This window comes from Berghia stephanieae, chromosome 5 (genome assembly GCF_034508935.2).
Source record: "Berghia stephanieae isolate SIO BIC M18660-M18661 chromosome 5, UCSD_Bste_1.3, whole genome shotgun sequence".
Lineage (NCBI taxonomy): Eukaryota > Metazoa > Mollusca > Gastropoda > Nudibranchia > Aeolidiidae > Berghia > Berghia stephanieae.
Genome location: NC_088364.1, coordinates 16,343,825 through 16,351,928, shown reverse-complemented (window position 1 = coordinate 16,351,928; position 8,104 = coordinate 16,343,825). Strand labels below are relative to the sequence as shown.

Genomic DNA, 8,104 nt, shown 5'->3' with positions numbered 1-8,104 from the left:
TACTTTATTCATAAAAAAAAAAATGGAAATTCGTTTACAGACGTGGCATGCATGAAAATGTATAAACACAAACTTGAGAATCTATGACGACAATGTATATATATATATATATATATATATATATATATATATAATATATATATATATATATATATATATATATATATATATATATATATATATATATATATATATATATATATGTAAATGCACAAAAATGTAAAAATTTACAACCAAGAACCAATAGCAACACTTTATATATTAATTTGATAAATTGAGATAGGCCATACCTCTGGCCCTTAGTCCGAACATGTGTGTGTATATTTTAAAAAATAGTATTTAATTTAAATCACAGTCGCGCGTTAAAAATTCGAACACCGTGTGGCAAAAATGAAGTAAGGTGACGTGTTGTCTTTGTTTTTATAGAAAGGCGACGGCTCCTCGTGGAGAACATATTTCTGAAGGGGGTGATCGCCATCCTTCATAACTTTCTCCATTTTACTTAGACAAAATCTCTTGAACAATTCTTCCACATTGGACATTGGGTGAGTATAACTCCTGGCTTTATCAATTATCCGATCAATTTTCTTACTTAATGTCGCAAATACTGGCATTTCCACACCATGCTGAAATACAAAAAGTAATAACGGTCTCCAAAACGGATCTATAAAAAAGGGTGCATAAACGTTTTGTCTATGTCAGATTCTGAAAGTTTCCGAATAAAATTCATTCTTTTGTTCAATTTAGAGATAACAGCATCGGTTTGTAAATGCCATTGCAATTTATTGTCAATTAAGATACCCAAATATTTGTAAACCGAAACTTGCTCAACATGTGAACCATGGTCATCTTCAAGTTGCATCACCAAACACATTAGCATCAGAAAGTCTTACTCTTCTCATCGTTGGACAAAAGCGATATTTTAAGCACCCTATTGGCTTTTTCTTGTTGATAAGATCAGTGCAGCCCAGCAAGCACGGATTATTAATGATGGGATAGTTTGGCTCTCTGAGGCAGGCTTCTCTGTTCAAGGGGTTGTGTGTGATGGAGCTTATGTTAACCAAGCGACTGCAACTGCTATTGGATGCACTATAAGTTCAGATGTCATTGATCCTGAGTTTCATAACCCCTTGGATTCATCTAAAACCATTCCCTTTATTTTTTATGCCTGTCATTTATTTAAAAATGTTAGAAATGCATTGGGCGACCTGAAATGTTTGTGTTGTGGAGAGGAGAGAATTGATTGGTCTTATATTGTTGAACTTCACGTTGCAGCTTGAAAGTAATTTAAACATTGCCTACAAGCTAAAAAGAAGATAGTATATAGATTCTGTGAAAATAAAATGAAAGTTTCTCTTGTTGCCCAAACTTTAAGCTCTTCTGGTGCTTCTGCCATTACGTTTCTTCGGGATGACTTGAAGTTGCCTGAATTTGCTGGAAGTGAAGCGACTTGTAAATTTATTCGTATATTTGATAAATTGTTTGATTTATGCAACAGCAGTAGTTTCTGTACAAAAGGATTTAAAAGCCCTATTACAAAGGAAAATCTTGAGGAAAAATTAGAGTTTATTCATTTTGCCAGAAATTATATATCATCTTTATGTGACAATACTAACAAGCCAATACTACAATCAAAGAGGAAAACTGGATTTATTGGATTTTTGGCAACACTGACATCCATAGAATTGATATCTCGGAGACTTTTGGCCAATAACTACAAATACATACTTACTTACAGACTCTCTCAAGATAATTTTGAGACATTGTTTTCAAGGGTACGAAGAAGAGGTGGCTGGAATAATAACCCGAATGTCCTTCAATTTAAATATGCCCTCAGGTCTCTTTTGATGAAGAATGGGGGCTTACCTGCCCCCGAAAACAAGCTTTTCAAAGAAAATTCATCTTTTACTGTTGACAATTCAACAACCTCTTTTCGACCTGAATTAGACAGAAAAACTATGATCTTTACGAAAACCCTTTGCCAGCCCTCAGCGTACCATTCAGATGTTTTGTATTATATGTCTGGATTTATCGCAAGGAAATTACGAGACAAAATCAAATGTTCTGTTTGTTCACATTTTTAGCCTCATTAGACAATCATGATTCAAGCAAACCATCATCATCTAGTTTTACGGAAAGAAAAGACAGGGGGTGGCGGGGGGGGGGGGGATTATTATATCCATCTGAAGATTTTTATAAAATTATTACAGCAGCTGACCTTTGAGAGAATTTCTAACTTAACTACACACAAGGAGGGACCTTTGAGAGCAGGCAATAGCACAACAATAAGTAAACTGATAATAAAAGTAACAGAAAGATTAGTGCCATCATTTTTGACAGATTTAGATAACCATGGAAAATCATTTTGAAAGTGAGGACAATCATGTAACACAGATTATTAAAGAAGTTTTTTGCATATTTTGTAGAACAATGTTGTGTCACCACGGCAAACTAATTACAGACAGACACATCATATTCAACAACACATGCTCAGTTCGTCAAAAGCATACTAAGACAATACTCTTTAAACACCTGTAAAGACTTAACCAGAAAACGACATCACCAACAACTTGTTATCTAAAGGTTGGTCCCAGAGTTAGACATTGGTGCTGTTTTGTTCCAAGTTTACAGTTTTTTTGTTTTTTTTTTAAATTGATTATTTTTCTTCTGCTTTTCATCTTTTAACCTAATCCAGGATTACAATATCTTCAACCAGTCAACCCCTAACAAAATAAAAATGTGCATGTTCTTAGTAAAGTAAACTATGTTTTAGTCGACAAAAAATATTTAAATGCTGCCGTCAAATTTTTGCCTGGAAAGGGTTAAAATCATTTGTGTTGTTTTTTGTTTGTTTTTATCATGCTTGGTGACTGAATCTAAATATGTCACATATATATTATATAGCCTACTTTTTAACAATCAGAATAATTTCGATCCCATGTTATTCTAAGTCTTTTTTTAAAAATACGATTTCATTGTAACTTTCACTACACGAATATTAATACGTAAAAAAAATATAATCCTACTATTCAAAGAGAACACTCCTTGACCTCCTAATTCTGATAAAATTAGACTACAGCCACGTCACTCACACACACACAGCGGCTCGCCTGTGGTCAAGGATTCTAAATAAAGGTTTTTCTCTCAATAACAATTAGTAGAAGTAGTAGTAGTAGTAGTAGTAACAGCAGCTGTAAAATGTTGAATTTTCCCCTCTAAAATAGCTGTTAATGTCGGGAAACGATAATTCTAACTGTAATGCTAAAACACTGAACTATCGAGTCCAACTCTACTCATGTGAATTACGTGTGGGTGGGGAAAAAAAGGGAGAGGGGGTGGGGGGGGGGGGCAGTTTCGTCGCGCTGATGGAGTGAATGTGAGAGTCATCACAACACATATAGACAACAGAAACAATTTAAAAACATGCCTATGACACACAACCCTCACACACGAGGCTACACTATTTATCATTTTCTCTATCTATATAGAACAGGACAAGACAAACAATAGCTTGACTGTCTCTTCCCTTCGCATTGATGTTTGTCGTCTGACGAGTTCAACTCTCGGTCGACCTGTCAGTATTCCTTTTTGCCTAGGACGTAATCATTAATAGAATGTTGTGTGGTTTTGACCGTGAAGAAAACGTTAAGAAGTCACATTTATATCATTTTAGAGACATCGTTTTGAATAATTTTGAGTTAAAAACGAGCGAGCAGGAAGTCCTTTTCTTAGATTTCACGAATGGCCAGCGCTTGTTTACAATTCCCAGCCCATTTCAATGGCGGATGGGTTTCTCATCGAGGCCGCTGGTTGGCTAGCTACGGTTACCATTGGGTAAATTCGGGTCCTACTAATTGCCGGCCGGGGCCGTCTGGCGGCCCAAGAGAGCCGTTCTGAGGTCATTCTCAAGCCATCCGGAGGCCCTCAGACCTGTACGAACCTTTCCAGAAGTCCTACGCCTTCCGAAAGCTCCTCAAATTACGCCGGACGGCAATTAGTATTCAGTGGCTGTAATACTAATTGCCGTCCGGCGGCCCAGGGAAGCCGTCCCGAGGTCATCTAAAGCATTTTCAAGCCATCCCCGGAGGCCCTCAGACCTGTACGAACCTTTCCAGATATCTTTGCTCGAGCCTAAATTCCGGAAAGTTCCTTCACAAATTAAACGCCGCTCGGGAACTCTTAAGCATCGTGGGGTGTAAGGTGGTACAACCAATCCAGTATTTTAAGTTCGCGCAGAAGCGTCGGGTATTAAAGCTTCTAGCCTCAAATTCCGCCGGACGGCAATTAGTATTCAGTGGCGCTTATACTAATTGCCGTCCGGCGGCCCAGGGAAGCCGTCCGGAGGTCATCTAAATCATTCTCAAGCCAACCGGAGGCCCTCAGACCTGTACAAACCTTTCCAGAAGTCGTCCGCCTTCCGAAAGCTCCTCGTTCTGCGTCGGACGGCTATTAGTTATGAATGGCCGTCCGGCGTAATTTGGGGAGCTTTCGGAAAGCAGAAGACTTCTGGAACGGTTCGTACAGGTCTGGGGACCTCCAGATGGCTTGAAAATGCTTTAGATGACCTCCGGACGGCTTTCCTATGCCTCCGGACGGCAAGTCGTAGGACCGGTACATTCCTTGCCTTCGTTGTTGTTCGCGATTCGGAAAAGAACTTTATGAGTGTGTCACTGCACTTAAGGAACTCTAAAAGTGAGTTGAAGATAATAGCCGTTGCTATTTTAAAGCGGGATACAATTTATCAGTACTTTAGTTTGCGTTTTTCTGTTATGGTAGATAGGCTCAATTAAAAGGGAAAATAGGGTTGAATTTAGACCAAAAAAAAAAACCCACAACTCACTTCGCGTTAACCTTAGCTGACAAGTGCGAAAATTAACGTGGAAATAGACTACACGGGGCGACAGAGTAATATTCACCTATTCGTCCTGTTGCCAGTCCCCTCACTTCCTGTTTGTTTGAACGCGTGATACGTCTTCACTGCCAGAATAACATTAATCTGTCGATCAAAACAATAACATGTTAGTATTTATTTTAGAAATACATCAATGAGAGTGAACACTTTTTACAATATAACAACAGTAAAATACGACTGGATGAATAAAATGAATGAGAGATAGACTGAATGAATGAGAAAGGAAGTGAGTAGGGCTAGTATAGCTTTAAATTATTAAACAAGTCTGCTGATTAAATTAAATTATAATTTTATCTTAAATGATAAAGAAAATGTCAAATTAAAAATGAAAGTTTTGACAACCAAAACGTATTCAGTAAATACACACAAACAAATTTTGTCTTGATGTCGTCTCGGGTTTGCTCCTCTGTAATCTTGACACAGCGTTGTTTTGATTTTTCGTGAAGATGTGTAGCACTTCACTTGATACCGATCACGAACCAACAAATATTGAGAACAACCGTGCTTCTCAAATTTGTTTTACGTACAGGACTTTGCACTATCCATTAGGATATGGATGGAGACTTGACCGACTCAATGGGCATGATCTATATTACATTTCCATGTGCTCGAAGTCATTGGTCACATTGTAAAATGTGCTCAAAATGACCCACTTAGTGAAAAGTGTTCACAGCTTTTGAAATATCTAACAACATCACGATTGGTCACTTGATTCAGCTTGACACACGGGTATGTTTATAACATTTGTAAACAAAGCAGAGTGTTTACATTTGTTAAGAAATATCCAATCGTTGGACAGCAACCAATCATGTGATTGATGACTTGGACGAAAACATGAGTATAGATCTCTGCCATTGTTAATGGGCTCCTTTTTTATAATCACACTCTTTTATTGAGACGTGATATTACGACATAATATTATGTCGCTTTTTACTCTGTCACATACCGACCAGCTTTTGATATTTTACAACACAGTGTTTGGTGTCCTGTGTTATATTTGTTTTATTCTATACCGGCCTGTATAACACAGTTTCGGCCTCCTCTGTGTTAAACTTTTATTGGGACATATAGTAACAGATTTGCCTTCTCTGTACTATGATTTGGTCACCCGTTCACGGACTTACACAGTACAGTAGCCTGTACTATGACTTGCTATCTTCCGGCCCCGAACGTACTTCACACAATCAACCCTGCATTATATGAAGGATAGCGAGTGACATATGGTGAGTAGTATTCATATGACAACTGAGAGGCGTTGTTATCACAAGATAGCAGAGCAACAGGTTTGAAAAATAACAACTCATGGTTGCCTAAAACTAATATCCCATTGAGACTTAACCCTATTTTCATACTAAAATAGAAAGTCCTATTTCCTGATTTGGGGTCCATTTGGCCCCCATGACTTGCAAAGAGAAAAATACTAGAAAGTCCTATTTTCTGATTTGGGGTCCATTTGGCCCCCATGACTTGCACATAGTAAAATACTAGAAAGTCCTATTTATTTCTTATTTGAGGGCCATTTATCCCCCATGATTTTACTATGGAAAATTCAGTTAAAATCATATTTTCTCAGTAAAAGTATATAGGCAATATAAGTTTACATCATTTTGTTGTTTTTGTTGTGAAATTATGCATCTATTTATTTAGTGACATAGTCGTGTCAATATGATCCACAACTTACTAGTAGATGGCATCTACAATAATTGACTTGGTAATTTTGTTTCCTGTTTGCTGTCCAATATGATGAGCGCCAGTTTCATTTACCTACTTTTTCATCAACTCTAATTAAGAAACATCTAAGTAAGTACTAACTCATTACTTTTTTTTCATTAGATGTGTGATGTATGAAGATTATTCTGACTCTTATCCTATGTAACGAAAAATGAATGGATAGTATTGTTAATTAACGATTGTAGTGCCAGCTAGAATCGCCAAATATGAAATGATGAAACAATAATGGATAAATGAAAGCACTAATATTCAATTTAATGTTTCTTCCAATACTTACCTTAGTTTCGCTTCTCGATTATCTTTTATTCTTATGTGTACCCTACCTAACCACAGATTTGTTTGTAACTTCTTATGACAAGTGATTTATTTTCTTGTACCGTTATTCATTCTCAAGGAGAACTAAATTAGCTTAAATGTCTACATTATGTTTCAGTCATATTGTAGTGATGGGTAGCCCTATTCGTCCTTAAGGTCGAATAGCTTCAACCGTGGTTGCCGTACGTACGGACAAATCGTGTTGCTTGCACTATTCGTCCTTCACACTAAAGCTGGGCAATATTCCGTTTTTGCTTTTACTGAGCTGGATTCGAATCTACGTAATTACATGATATATCCGTATCGTCTTAAATGTTTCACAAACCCCACCTCCTCTGTTTGTGAGTCAAATAATCAGTTATGTGTGTTTTTTTTTAGGTGTGTGTGTGTGTGTGTGTGTGTGTGTGTGTGTGTGCGTGTGTTAATTTCGTGGGGTTTTTTTGTTTGTTTTTTTTTTCTTCTGGGATATGATTTTTATTCCAGAATGGTGATTGATTTCTTATAAGGAACAATTGTCGTGTTCTCCTATTGGTAAGTATCCAATTCAAATACCTGCTCGAGAGTTTGGGTTGGCTAGGCACAGAGGAAGATTCGGCAGGTTTTCTTTGTTTTGGTTTCTGTTTTTTGTTTTGTTTTTTTTTTTGGAGGGGGGGGGTTGTTGTTGTTTTGTTTTGTTTGCTGTTGTTTTTTTTGGGGGGGCGGGGGGGGGGGTTATTATTCTTTTTTATTTGTTTTCTCTTGTTGGTATTTTCCCTGCTTTTGTTTGATTTGTGTGTGTGTGTGTGTGTGTGTGTGTCTTTTGTGTGTCTACGTGTGTTTTGCCTTTTTTACATTTTTTTTTCAATCTATAATAGTGGGTAAGCACTCAGTAACTATTTGATTTAAATGACTAGTATTCAATTTGTCAAAATATTATATAAGTCATAATAGTATAAGCAGCGCAAGAAAAAAAAAACAACACCAAATTTCTGTATCTGTTAAGAAGCAGTTTTATAAAAAAATGTTATAATCTTGATAATTCAGTGAGTGCCATCAATAATAGCTTGAATTTAGCCAAAAATTTTGAACGATGTCGATACCTGTCCTTTAACTTCAGAAAATTTTGTTATAAGTTGTACAGTCTTGAGTAGACTAGCTGTATGACAT

The 8,104-nt window shown here is 36.8% G+C and overlaps 1 pseudogene across 1 annotated transcript in view; it reads left to right on the top strand.

The window, feature by feature from the left end:
* Positions 1-431: 431 nt before the first annotated feature.
* Positions 432-8,104, top strand: part of LOC144972489 (solute carrier family 22 member 7-like) — a 33,003-nt pseudogene continuing 25,330 nt past the window's right edge. Inside the window, exon 1 of the transcript XR_013645364.1 lies at positions 432-545. The product of XR_013645364.1 is annotated as a solute carrier family 22 member 7-like (transcript). The remainder of the gene's footprint in view (positions 546-8,104) is intronic.